At 36.5% G+C, this 14,530-nt stretch overlaps 1 protein-coding gene across 3 annotated transcripts in view; it reads right to left on the bottom strand.

Moving 5' to 3' along the window:
* The window catches only part of LOC150084897 (zinc finger protein ubi-d4-like), a 316,607-nt gene that overhangs the window by 241,414 nt on the left and 60,663 nt on the right, over positions 1-14,530 (bottom strand). The gene's annotated exons all lie outside the window — the stretch shown is intronic.

Below are 14,530 nucleotides of genomic sequence, written 5' to 3'. Positions count from 1 at the left end.
CTGCTTTTCTTCTAACTCATGTATTGATGATCCTGGTAAACCACCTCCTATCATTCCCAGTACACTGCATTCAATGCCTCCTATGGTCTTCCATCAAAAGAATGTCAGAAGGACTTTGAACAATCTTGATCATAAGGAAGCTCCAGGTCCTGATGGTAATTTTCCACTTATTCTCCTGAACTTACTCCTCTTCTGTTTTTCCTTTCTTTCACTTTCTTATTCCAAATGTTTTGGAATTATCAATTATCATCCCATTGCACTTACTTCTACTCTTTCTAAAGTAATAGAGAAATCAATTAACTACCAAGTTTTAAATTATCTAAAAACCTTCCAACTGATCAACAATTGCCACTATGGATTCTGTCAGTGTCGATCCACTGGTGATATTCTGGCTTATGTTACTCATCTATGGACAAATTCAATGGAAACATTTGGTGAAACTCAAGCAGCTGCTCTTGACATTTCAAAGGCTTTTGATTGCATTTGCCATAAAGGTTTTCTAAATATGCTTCCATCTTATGGTTTGCCCTCATTGGGTATCCAGATTTATCTCTGACTGCTCACTCCGGGTGATAAGGGGTGGATCTTTGTCTTCTAACTTCTCCACTAATGCTGGTGTTCCCCAAAAGTTCAATTCTTTCTCCCACTCTTTTCCTCTTGTATATTAATGACTTTTTTTCATTGATTAGGAATCCTATCCATACTTTTGCTGATGATAGCACACTGCATTCCACTTTCCAATTTGAGAAACCTTGTCCTGCTGAAATAGCTTCAACTTCTCGAATATCCACTACCAATCCCTCAAATGCTGATCTCCAAGAAATTCTCCAGTGGGAAAAAGATAACTTAATTGATTTCGATCATTCTGTCCTGTCTTATATCTCACAAAAAGAATTCTTCTACTCCTATGCTTATCTTCGATGACACTGATTTCTAAGGAAGATCGTATATCTCTATTGGGGAGTACCCTGACTTCTAATCTCTCTTGGCATAAGCACATTACAAATATTGCTTCATCTGCATCTAAAAAGCTAGGCTTTTCTTTTTCGCTCTCAGCATTACTTTTCTTCCAAACAGATGTTCACTCTGTACAAATCGCAAATCCGCCCTATCATGGAATACTGTGCCAACATCAAAGGTAGCATCCCCAAAATCTCTCTCTCAAGTTTCTAGATGCCATTCAAAAGTGGGCAGTTAGGTTAATTAATGACTCATCTCTAACATAGTCTCTCTACTCTCTGTCTCATAGATGTTCTTTTTCTGCTGCATGCCTTTTCTATAGATACCTCCATGGGCACTGTTCTTCTGAGTTGATTTCTATAATTCCCACACTCTCTCTCTCTCTTCAAAAGCAGTCCGAACATGTGCCGCAACCAGGTTTTTTTTTTTTTTTTTTTTGGTAGTTGTTGGTGCATAGGCCTCTGTGGCCATAATGCACCTCCCAAGGTTTTGCAGTACTTTGATCCAAGCCCGAGGTGGGAATCGAACCCGCGACCTTTGGGTTGCCAGGCAGGCACTTTACTCACCCGGCTAGCCCGGTCGGCGCCGCAACCAGTCAATGTCCCTTTACTTCCAATTTCAAATTCATGGAACCAACTTTTCTTCTTCCTCATTTATTCATTCAACTTCCATTTTATGGAACAGCCTTCCTTCATGCGTATTTCTTGAAAATTACAATCTACAGAAGTTCAAGTCTAATGTCAACGAGTACCTTTTTTCATCTTCTCAACCTTCAACCCATGGTTCTAATACTTCTTGTGTTTGGGGTTTTCATTAAAAAAAAATGAGAGAGAAGTATTGGGTTGATCACCTTCTTAGATATAGGAAAAAAGGTAAATTTTCAACAAGCCTAACCTAAAACTCATAAGCCACATCTGTTTATTTCTGTGATTATCATTGTCATCATCAGCCATTTTCAATCCACTGCAGGATGAAGGCCTCTCCATGAATTCTTGAATTTCATCTGTCCATCTCTGTTGTTGTCTTACAGGTTTTCTTTTAGCTCCTCTTGGGTACCATTCTGTTATTTTCTTAGTCCATCTGTCATTGTGTCTTCGAGCTATGGTCCTACCAAAGTCCCTTTCAGTTCTTTAGTTTTAATAAGAATGTCCTTTACTTATGTCTGCTACATAATCCAACTGTCTAATATAATTCATTTCATTCTTTGCTGTGTAGTTTTTAGCTTCTCTTCCATTTTTTTGGTGGGTGCCCAAGTTTCACATTCATAAGTCATGGTGGGGAGTATACAATGGGCCATTATTTTACGCTTCAAACAAATTGGGATATTGCTCCTCAGTATGTGACTATATTTCCTGAATGTTATCCATCCGAAATTTATTCTTCTCTTCACTTCCAGCCATTTATAATGCTAATTACTTTTTACAGCTAATGACTTGTCCCAGATAAGTATATGAATCCATCTTTTCAATTACTGCTCCTTCAATGATTATATCCCTTTCTGTAGCATACTTGTTGATCATTACTTTTGTTTTAGTCATATTCATCTTTAGTCCAAAATCCTTACTAACTCAACATAACTGATTAAGGTTTTCCTCTAATTCTTTGGGATTATGTTTTATAATCACAATGTCATCTGCAAATTGTAAATGGTTTAGGTACTCTCCATTCACATTGACTCCCTTCTGTGACCAGTCCAATCTTCTGAAAGCTTCGTCCTCAAGGACAGCAATAAACTCTTTGGAGATATCGTGTTTCCTTGTCAAACTCCTCAATTTTATTTGCTATTGTATTTGTCTAGTCTAATCTAATAAAGGAGGTAGTGCTCTCATACATTTTCTTCAAAATCATAACGTATGGGGTATCAATTCCTTGTCTTTCCAGTGCCCGAAACATTGCCTTATGCTGTATGGAGTCAAATGCCTTTTCATAATCCACAAATGCCAGGCATAATGGTGTTTTATATTCATTTTTTTTCTCCATTAGCTGTAATATTACGTGAAGGTGATTCATAGTTGAGAATCCTGTCCTAAGGCCTGGTTGCTCTTTCGGTTGATTCTCATCTAGTATTCTATCTAATCTGTTAGTAATGACCTTTGTGAACTTGTAGATATTCTTGTTTATACTCTGGCATGACCACCAGTCTAGTGGAGTTTACAATAAATCAATCAGTACAAACGTTAATCACATTTAGCAATCACAGGCTTGAACCCCAGTCCACTCAAAGAGCGTGCGCTACTGCACTCGCACTCCTGACCACTTGGCTATGTCAGGCCTACAACAAGCTAATTGATTTCTGTGATATTAATGGGTAACTAAGTCCAATAGGGAAAGATAGATGATGGCTGCAAATGATATAACGAAGACAATTTACCTTTGTAAATTTGAAAGCCATTGTAGAACTTAAGCCTTTCTAGGTAAGGGGTCCTCTTACCTAGAAAGGCTTAAGTTCTAAAAATTGCAGCATCTGGAGACTAGGCACCTGCAAGGTGATAATGATTGAGGTGTATAAGGCCTTGAATAGGTTGAGCAGGCTCAATTCTGATGGGATTCTTCCCCTTGCTCAGATTACGAACCTGAGAGGGCATAAATTCAAATTGAGGAAAGACTGTTGTTGTTGTTGTTGTTGTTGTTATGGAGGCTTAATGGCACATAAGCTACTAAGGCTATAATGTGCCTATTCACTTATCATATTAAGAGATGAGAGTTTTCCATAAAGTCAGAAGAAAAGACAGTTGTAGAATAGATGTGCAAAAATTTGCTTTTAGCCAGCAGATAGTTGACTGCTGGAAAAAACTTCCATCTGTCACAACGACAGATGGAAGTTTTTAGCTTAAATAAATTCAAGGAGAAACTGGACAAACTTTTGGAGGGAATGGATGTGTGAAATGGGTTTTTTTTTTTTTTTTTTGGCCGATGTTACATAAGCTTGCTTTCTTGCATCACATGGCTCTACTACTACTACATGAAAAATTCCTTGACCCCATTCTCTGCTTTCTTAGCCAATGCTTTCTCATAAGCAGCCTTGAACTCCCTGACCTTATTTGTGGTACTATTACATCTGTTATTTGTTATTTGGTTTTTTTTAGGGGCATTAGCAACTAAGGCCATATTTGTCTGGGATATGCTGTGGTCATTCCCTGAATGACCTTTCCGCATCCTCCGTATTTGGTGGTGACGGGCTCGAACCCCGGTCTAATCAAGAAGCGTGTGCTATGCACTGCTGCTCCTTCCCATCTGGCTATGGAGGTACCCACTATTACATCAATAACTATTATCAGATAATAGTAAAGACCAATGAACAGTACCTATTCAATTCATCTGCCACATCAGCTGATTAAGAATTAAAAGGAGCAGTATCTATAAACTTCTTAGCAAAATTATAAGCTAGTTGCAATGGCTTATTTCCACCAGACATAGTGTGCATAAACCTAGTAAATGATTTGCATTAATAACTCTACTTCTTTCAATTATTACCTTATTAATTAAATCCCATTTCTTCCTAAAAGAAATGTTCTTGTCCCGAAATTTAATTTTATAATAAGCATTTCATCTACTCAGCTGTTAACCTTATTCCTAAGAATTTTGTATTTTTTGTAATGACGTTTTTATGGAGAATTCTTAAATTTTCTATAAAAAGTATCTCTTTATAAGATCAAATCTTTTATTTCCTGATTAATCCATAGAGGTTTTCCAAAAGAAAGAGTTGATTGGAAATTTGATTTAAAGGTGAGTTTTGTTAACAATTCTACAATTGTTAATAATTTGTATTAATTTATTATAAAAATTGTTAATATATACTTATTCGCTTTTCCCCTACTATAAAGTTAGTAACTCTTTCATAGAACAGTTTCATGAAATACATTAAAACTGAGTGTCTTTAGGTTTGTAAAGATGACTAGTGCATGGGCTACATAAGTCAGAATGATATCCACCAATGGTAGCACAATGACCTGAAAAAGCATTTTGCAAATGGTTACATGGACTTGCAAAAGCTATTTAAAATTTTTTGTTGTCTTGTTATTGCAAATATTAAATTATTTGCAATAACAAGACCCAATAGTTGACTGCAATAACTATTGGATCTGAAGAATGATTGAAAAGGTAATATTAAAATCACAAACAAAAACAGTACTTGAAGATCAGCTAATCAGCACACAAAAATGTTTTCAAAATCTTGAATAAATTAAAGTATTGATAATGAGGAATGTCTATATAGAGCACAAACAATAAAAATGCCCTTAAAATACTCTCCAATAACTGAAAATTGCAATTTTCACAATAAGTTGTGTTGTTGTTTAATGCATTCCACAAAAAAATTGGGCTAGGGTAAAGAAAGCCAACACGAGAATCACGGGAAACTCCTGTAAACTTATATCAGTCAAACTCGTTTCCCGTTACTGCAGTTTCTCCCTGCATTCTCGGTAAACAGATGGTGTGTGTTATCAGTAGTGGCAGTAGAAGTTGATAACGATGTAATGATTAGTTTTTTCTCATTATTAAAAGCAGCTTATTGGTGTTCATGAGTGAGCTGAAAATTTACTTATGGGTACACCCTCCAGACTGCCTCAGTCTTAGGGTGTTTATCCCCCCTTCCCGCTGTTTTAACCCAATAGGAAAACGACTTCTACTGCCAACACCAATAAAATACACCATTTGTAGAAGTCATTTTCCTATTTTAAAACAGCAGGAAGGGAAGATAAACACCCTAAGACTGAGGCAGTCTGGGGGGGAGGGTAAATTCCTGTAAGTAAATTCAGCTGCAAAGGCATTACACTCATGGACTCCAGTAATCTGCTTTTAATAATGAGAAAACACTAATCAATACATCATTATCGACTTCTATTGCCACTATCGATAACATGTTAACACACACCATCTGTTTACCGAGAAACTGCGGTGGCGGGAAACAAGTTTGCCCAATATAAGTTTATCGAAGTTTCCTATGGTTCTCGTGTTGGCTTTCTTTGCCTTCGTCAAAAATTGTTTTATAAAATACAACTAAGCCATTTTCTCTTCCCTGGTCTCTTAATTTATGAAGTTTTCCAAACCCTTTATATTAAAATTGTCAATTTCATTCAAATTAATATTAACTTCTAATAACACAAAGCATGAAATAATATCTTTCAAAAATACTATACTCTCTAAAAAATTAAACTAATGCTTTCTTAAGGACCTTATATTCAAAGCAAGTACTATAAAAGAATTGATAACTTTATTTAAATAACTTTCATTAATATTCTTTAATAATTCTTGAGAAGATTCAAAAGATGGTGTTAAAAAATTCATTATTAATCTGTATTAGGATGGAGTGAGTAAGAATAACTTGCTACAATTAAAAGATATTACGTTTTGTTAGATTATTTTAGTTAAATCTTCATGAGATGTAATCCTAATTATACCTGCTTATCTGTGTTTTTTTACAAAACATCTTCCAAAGCTAATCCACAGAAATTTATAACTCATGGCTTTTGCTTGAATTTGTCTTATTTGCCAAAATAATTACTTATAATATGGTATTAAACAACCAGGTTATTTAAATAACCTGGTTGTTTAATATGCAATACATCATGAGAAGTAAGTTTTAACTCCCTTGCTTTCTTTATAGAATTCAAAAACTATATTTAGTGGGAGTTCTTTTATTTACCATTGTATAATAATGAATAATGCAATTTTTCTCAACTGTAGATTGGAACAGGAAGCCAAGTTGTTGTATAACATCATGCTCAAGAGTAACATTACTGTTTATATTTTGAGGATTTAGTGTTCGACAATGTTAACTGCAAAATCATTTTATAGTATACGTTTTTGTAATTAACCAAGAAAAAGTCATTTGACATTTTCTTGGTTTACCAGAAATATGCTTATAGCCCAAGCTAACTTGTAAACTACTAGAGAAATACATTTCTATGACACGATATGCAGTTATTTGTATAAAGTTAAAGCTGTCTCAAAACAAAAATGCAATTTTTTTTAGTTAACGTTGTCTGATATAAGCCCTCAATTTAAGCTAGAAATTTCAATGTTCATAATAAGTAGTAACTGTTCAATATATTCCAACCTTTTACTACTGTGTCCAATTCTCTTTTCATGACCTTCCACTGAAGAATTAATGGCAGTTAATTTTAGCCAGCGAGTTATAAATTACTGGAATAAGTTACTACCACCTGTCAGCTTCTACCACCCATGTAGGGTGGTAGAAGCTGACAGGTTGGGGAAATTCAAAGGTCAGTTGGATAATTACCTATGGGAGGAGGAAACGATAGGTTGTGTATTTCCTTTTCTCTTATTATTATTTTTTTAAGTTTCTTCTTCTTATTATTATTATTTTATTTTTTTATTTTTTTGGCTGGTGCAGCATAAGCCATTGCTAATACTAAGTTGTGTCCTGTAGTAAAGGTATATTCTTCTGCATGCTATCAAAGTTATCAGGCATAAAATAAACCGATTGCTTGATCTCTTGTACTCATTCTTCATAGGGGTTATTGGTAAGGGCACCCTGCATTCCTCTCATCAATCTCATTTTTTTAACAAATCCAATAAATGGATTTTTTTTAGACAAACCTGATACACCAAATGAATAAGCAAATGTTCTGAGGTGGGTGAAATAGCTCTGTATTAGCACTAACAGCAAAGGTAAAGAAAGCCAACACAAAGACCATGGTTTCCCATGGTCTTTGTGTTGGCTTTCTTTACCTTTGCAGCTTTTAGCTGTCAAGCACATTTCCTGGTACAGCAGCTTCTCCCTGCATTCTCGGTAAACAGACGCGTGTTATCGGTAATGGCAGTAGAAGTCAATAACAATGTATTGATTAATTTTTTCTCATTATTAAAAGCAGATTATTGGTTCTATTCTGCTACTGCCCTTCCTCGATTTGAATTTGTGCCCCCTTCATGTGTATAGTCTGAGCAAGAGGAAAAATTTCATCAGCACTGAGCTTGCTCAATCCATTCAAAGTCTTAAACACCCCAACCAGATCACCTCACAGGTGCTTAGTCTCCAGATGCTGCAATTTACAGAACTGAAGCCTTTCTTGGTAAAGACACCCTGTGTTTCCCCTCTCCAATCTCATTGCCCTCCTCTTTACTTGTTCCAGCAACTCTCATCCTTCCTAAAATCAGGCCTCCAGACCTGTATGCAGTACTCAAGATGTGGCCTGAGCATTGCCTTATACAATTGGATAATTACATACTTATCCCTGCTAGAAAAATAACTGTTTATCATTGACATACTTCAATTAGCTATCCTAGCAGCCTGTCCACACTGCTCAAAGAATTTCATATCTGACAGCACAATTACACTCGGGTCTTTCTCATATTCCACTACCCTGAGTAGAGTACTACATAGTTGGTATGTTACTCTGGAGTTACTGCTACCCGTATGCAATACTCTGCACTTATCAATGTTGAACTTCAGTTGCCATTTCTCAGCCCATCTGCATAACTTTTCTAGAACCTGCTGCAGTAGCATACTTTATTATTATCGTTAACCATCCTGCCAACCTTTGTATCATCTGTAAACTTAGACATTAAGTTTGATCAATGTGGACATTAAATCCTTCATCAATATAATTAATAAATACTGAAAACAACAATGAGCCAGGAACTGAACCCTAGGGAACTCCGCTAATAATATTAATCCAAGAAGAGCAGTGCCCAGTGATAAGCACTCTGTCTTCTCCTCTCTTAATCATCTCATTATCCATAGCAATAACTTGTCCTCAATGTCATAGTACTCCAATTTGTATAGCAGTCTTTTATGAGCATCAGTATCAAAAGCTTTTCTGAAATCTAAGTATATGATGTCAAAATTATTTTTCTGCATCCAGTTCCTTTGTGGCCACATCGCACTTTCCAATCAAATTGGTCAGACAAGATTTCCCCTTAACAAACCAATGCTCTGTCTGAAGTATAACTGCACACTCTTGTCTAGATAATCCTGCATTACTTCTTTAACCAGTAAATCCATTATTTTCCCTGGAACAGAAGGTAAACTAACAGGTCTATAATTACTCATGTCACCCTTTGATCCCCCCTTTAGGAATTAGAATAAATTCAAACATCTCCAGTCTGCAGGGAACTTCCCTGAATCCAAGGATCTCTAAAATTATTGCTAAGGGTTTGCTTACCTCCTTTGCTGCCCCCCCCCCATAATGACTGGATAGATCTCATCCACACCAGGTGCCTTTTTACATTTGGCTTCAACAATTTCTCTTTCACTTTCCTTTCAGTAATCACACAGTCATTTAGCTCTTTGTTGGTGTTTGAAAAACTTCTGGCATCCTCTCCCCCAAAGAATTTCTCATGTGTGAATGTAGATTAAATATACTAATTCAGTTTGTCATCAACAGTCAAACCATCAATATCAAGCAGAACAATTTGATTCATCCCATTCCTTCTAGTATTCATCTAAGTAAAGCATTCTTCCATGTGGTGCCCACACCACATGGAGGAATGCCACTCCTATGTGTTACCATGCAATAGTAGGTGGTAGATGACTCTCATCAACCGGTGCAATACCACCAATTTGCTTATTGGAAGCTTGAAGTGGTGGAACCCATGTTTCGTCTCCAGAGATAAGTTCCGGTTAACCCTTCCCTATCTCTTCCATCATGCAGAATGACTGATGACTTTTGAGGTTATGATGAACATCATGGCGAGATCCAATCTTCCTTACATTTTGAGGATACAACTCTAAAACAGTATCACAAGCCAGTCGCTAGGTAGTACGCCGGACAAAACCTATTGGTAACTCTTCAGGAGGCTTCCAGATCAGCTAGTGTATAATCTTGCTACCTCTACTCTGCCAGATAGTGACCGGAGGGAGTCTGAGTAGTGTGCATGGGGGGGGAGGCATTGTCGAGGCCACGTTATGAAAAGGATCTGGGTATATTCTTACCATGTGTAAGCCATATCCAAAAATTTCATTACTTCATACTGCATGTCCCCCCCCCCCAATTTTTTTTTACTATTGAATACACCATGAATAGTCAAACTAATAGAGTAAGCTTATCTGCAAAAGATCTAAACCTCCCAAACACTTCCTAGTAAATTTCACAAATATACGTGGTCTCAATTTTAATCCCAACGATGTCCATTTCCGCTTGCAGTCTGCCAAACCTCATATACTTTTTCTGGCATAATCTCAGTTACCAGCTGATTCAACTACTGCTCATTTCCGTTGCCCAAATTATTCACTATATGATTCATTTCGCCTCAAAGGTGGTACTTGTGAATATGTCCGTTCCGATATTTCCTGTCACAGATTTTGTAATTTGGAATCTCCTCTTTTCGATCTTCTTTGGCTTAAAATCTATTTACCTCATTGTGTCATCAAATTCATCTCTTGTCTCTACCGTTCACCCAACTTCACTAATCACTTAGAGCTCTTTGACTTCCTCTCTTTGCAACTTCACTTTCTCCAGTCCAACTTTCCTAACAGTGAGGTAATTTTCCTTGGTGATTTTAATGTTCACAACTCCAGCTGGCTTTGGTTTTCTAGTCACACCGACCCGGCTGGTCGAGATGCTGAGGCTTTTGCAATTACTAATGACCTTGCACAGATTGTTCATTTACCTACAAGAATATGACGCAATCCTAACCATACAGCCAACAAGCTTGATCTTTTTCTCACAAACAATCCTTCTAAGTACACGGTCGAAGTGAGTGGTCCTTTAGGCACATCAACTTGGTGATTGTCTCTTCTCCAATGGAACATTTATCTCATGGCTATTCTCAACCTCGTATTGTTTGGCATTACAAGAATGCAAAATGAGATGATCTGCGAGATTTCTTTTGTTCATTTCCTTGGTTGGACTACTGTTTCAAAACTTCTGATGTCAATGTTTGCTCAGATCGTGTCAGTGAAATTATTCTTGTAGGAATGGAATCCTTTATTCCACATTACACTTTAAAATCTCGTCCTTCATCTAAACGCTGGTTTTCTAATAAATGTGCTAAGGCTGTTCAAGAGAAGAACGTTGCATATTGTAATTGGCTTGTTTCCAATTCCATTTTCTTCCTACACCAAAGCTCGCAACAATTGTAAAGCAGTTATTAATCAGTCCAAACTAGATTTTGAACAGGCTAAGAGTAGAAAACTTGCTTCTTGCCCTAATGGTAGCCGAACATTCTGGTCTCTTGCGAAAGCTATTGGCCGCAACTTTTGTCCATCTATGCTCCCACCTCTATCAAAACCAGATGGTTCTATTGACACTTTAACCAAGGATAAAGCTGACCTGCTAGCCATCCCATTTTTATTCCAACTCATGTATCAATGATCTTGGAAAAACACCTCCCACCATTCCTAACACGCTCCATTCAATGTCTCCTGTGGTGTTCCGCCAAAAGGATGTCAGAAGGATTTTGACGAATCTTGATGCTAAGAAAGCTCCAGGTCCTGATGGTATTTCTCCACTTGTTCTCAAAACCTGTGCTCCTGAACTTACTCCTGTTCTTTGCTGCCTTTTTTCACTTTCTTATTTCAAAGGTGTTTTTCCTTCTGCTTGGAAATTTGCTCATATGCAGCCCGTTCTTAAAAAGGGTGACAAATCCCTCCCATCCAATTATCATCCTATTACTATTACTTCTACTCTTTCTAAAGTAATGGAGAAATCAATTAACTGCCAACTCAAACTACCTAGAAACCTTCCGTCTGATCAATGATCGCCAGTATGGACATAAGCCATAATATCACCAGTGATATTATGGCTTATTTTACCCATTTATGGACAAATTCAATGGAAAAGTTTGGTGAAACACAAGTATTTGCTCTTGACATCTCAAATGATTTCAATCGTGTTTGGCATAAAGGTCTTCTAAACAAGCTTCCATCTTATGGTTTGCCAACTGTTTTTTTTTAATTGGTTATCCAGTTTTTTCTCTCTCTGATCGCTCACTGACGATGATGGTAGATGGCTCTCTTTCTTCTAACTTCTCCACTAATGCTGGTGTCCCCCAAGGTTCAGTTCTTTCTCCTCCCACTCTTTTCCTTTTGTATATTAATGATTTTCTTCCATTGACCAGAAATCTATCCATAGTTTTGCTGATGATAGCAGATTGCATTTCACTTTCCATTTTGAGAAACCTTGCCCTGCTCAATCAGCTTCAACTTCTCGAATATCTGCTACCAATTCCTTAAATGCCGATCTCCAGGTAATTCTCCAGTGGGGTAAAGACTTAGTTGATTTCACTCAGTCTTGTCTTATATCTCGCAAAAAGGATTCTTCTGCTCCTATGCTTATCTTTGGTGACACTCCGATTTCTAGGCAAAATGATATATCTCTTTTGGGGATTACCTTGACTTCTAATCACTCTTGGCACAAGCACATTACAAATATTGCTTCCTATGTATCTAAAAAACTTGGTTTTCTCTTTCGCTCTCGGCATTACTTTTCTTCCAAACAGCTGTTCACTCTGTATCAAATCGCAAATCCACCCTACCACGGAATATTGTTACCACATCTGGGGCGGTGCCCCCAAAACCTCTCTCAGGCTTCTAGATTCCATTCAGAAGAGGGCAGTTAGCTGAATTAATGACTCCTCTCTAACAGAATCTCTCCGCTCTCTGTCTCATAGACGTACTGTTTCTGCTGCATGCCTCTTCTACTGATATTTCCACGGGCATTGTTCTTCTGAATTGGCTTCTATAATTCCTGCTCTCTCTTTCAAAACAGTCCGAACACAGGCTGCCACCAACCAACCATTTACAATCCAACTTCAAACTCACAGAACCAACTTTTCGTCTTCCTCGTTTCTTCATTGAACTGCCATTTTCTGGAACAGCCTACCTTCATACGTATTTCCTGAAAATTACAGTCTGCAGAAGTTCAAGTCTAATGTCAACAAATATCTTCTTTCATTTTCACAACCTCCAACCCATGCACAGTACTAAGTGCTATAGGTTCTAATACCTCTCGTGCTTTAGGTTTTCATAAAAAAAAAAACTTAAATTCTTGAAAAAATGTCTTAATCCAAACATCTCTTTCAAAACACATCCTGTTACTATCCCTCTTGTGGTAGAATGGAATAATAATAATTAAAAACCTTTTTTCTCCTTTATGAGTTAAAAAGTTTTATTATTTTTTTTTATAAGAATAAAATTATAAGAGATACAATTAGGAATAACATATATATATTGAATAGAACAACAGGATAGTGGAAACAAGAAGGCAGAAAAATTAGGGGGGAAAATGGGTAAAGTAGTCTATTGCAGTCAAAGGTAACAAATGCTGAACCTATGCAGAGCATGGCCAATAAAGTTAAAAAAAAATGAGGATAGAATGAGAAAATGAATAGAGAAATGAAAATGAGGATAAAATGAGAAAATGAATAGAGAAATGAAAATGAGGATAAAATGAGAAAATGAATGGGGATAGAAGGTAACAACAACAACAACAAAATATATATGTATAATAAGAAAAAAATAATTAAAAAATAAATATGTTGCCATATAACTTACAAAACTGGCCTCTCTCAGGAGTTAATGGACAGGATTGCAAGCAAAATAGCAACAGGTGTCTTCATTTTTGATATACGCTTGTGGTTTACATTTAAGTGCCTGTGCTTTCAAAATTACCCCATTTCTTGGTACTTCTTCAATATACTTCTGTATAAACCACTTGCATAAGCAATGTTGTACATAACCATTTTCACAAAGTCTAGTTTTCTTCCTTTGGAGTCCTACTTCATTGCCTACAAATGAACACAATTTTTCTTCCTCTTTAATCCAACTGCAGATCATTTCTTCTGGAATTTTGCACTTGCAAAATATAGTGCATTTTGTCTCACCACTCTTAACTCTTTTGATAATCTTTAGCTTTTATTCAACTGAATAATTTCATTCTCTTGTGGCCATTATTTCAGTTCTACTGATTTACTAATTTTGCTGTGTATTTATTTCTGATGCTGTGCTTTGAGAAAACTGAATTTACAGTGTTTTGAGAAAACTGAATTTACTGTGTTTTGAGAAAACTAAATGAAAACAAACTGTCCAGCGTATCATAGTGCTGAAGTGAAGTCACTTGATTTCTCCATAAAGCACTTGTCTTGTTTTTGTTTATTTTTGTCTAGTTTAGCCCCTAGCAGTTTTTTCTATCCTAAGTGTAACTTCTAGTCGAAGAAAGGATGTCACATGCTGCTGTTGTTTACAAAAATTTACTTTAACTAATATAACGCTCTTGACAAACAGTAGCCGTATTCCCCTCCAGAGGTAGCTGTCTGTAATTAGCATTACACTGATATACTCTTTTATTGCATCTCTAGCTGAGAGGAGAAACCGGGTGTCTATAGTAATTAGTCTCTGATGAGTCCTGTTGTTTACAAAAATTACTCTGCAACTGAATACTGAATATATCGAAGCAAATAAACAGCCAGTTTTTAGTTAATTTCTCCTCTTCAAAATATGGTAGTAGGATGTACAGTAGATAAGAGTATATATACTATTCGCTTTCCCAGTTCCAATATGAAATTGCTAGTTCTTTGAACACACTACTTTTTTTTATAATTAGTATCAATAATGGCCATATGGTGCAAGGATGCCTAAGACTTATGCTGAACCAACCAAAAAATAAAT

Source organism: Mastigoproctus giganteus, chromosome 6 (assembly GCF_048544385.1).
Source record: "Mastigoproctus giganteus isolate SK-2022 chromosome 6, ASM4854438v1, whole genome shotgun sequence".
Classification (NCBI taxonomy): Eukaryota; Metazoa; Arthropoda; class Arachnida; order Uropygi; family Thelyphonidae; genus Mastigoproctus; species Mastigoproctus giganteus.
This window is presented reverse-complemented; position numbering and strand designations above follow the sequence as displayed.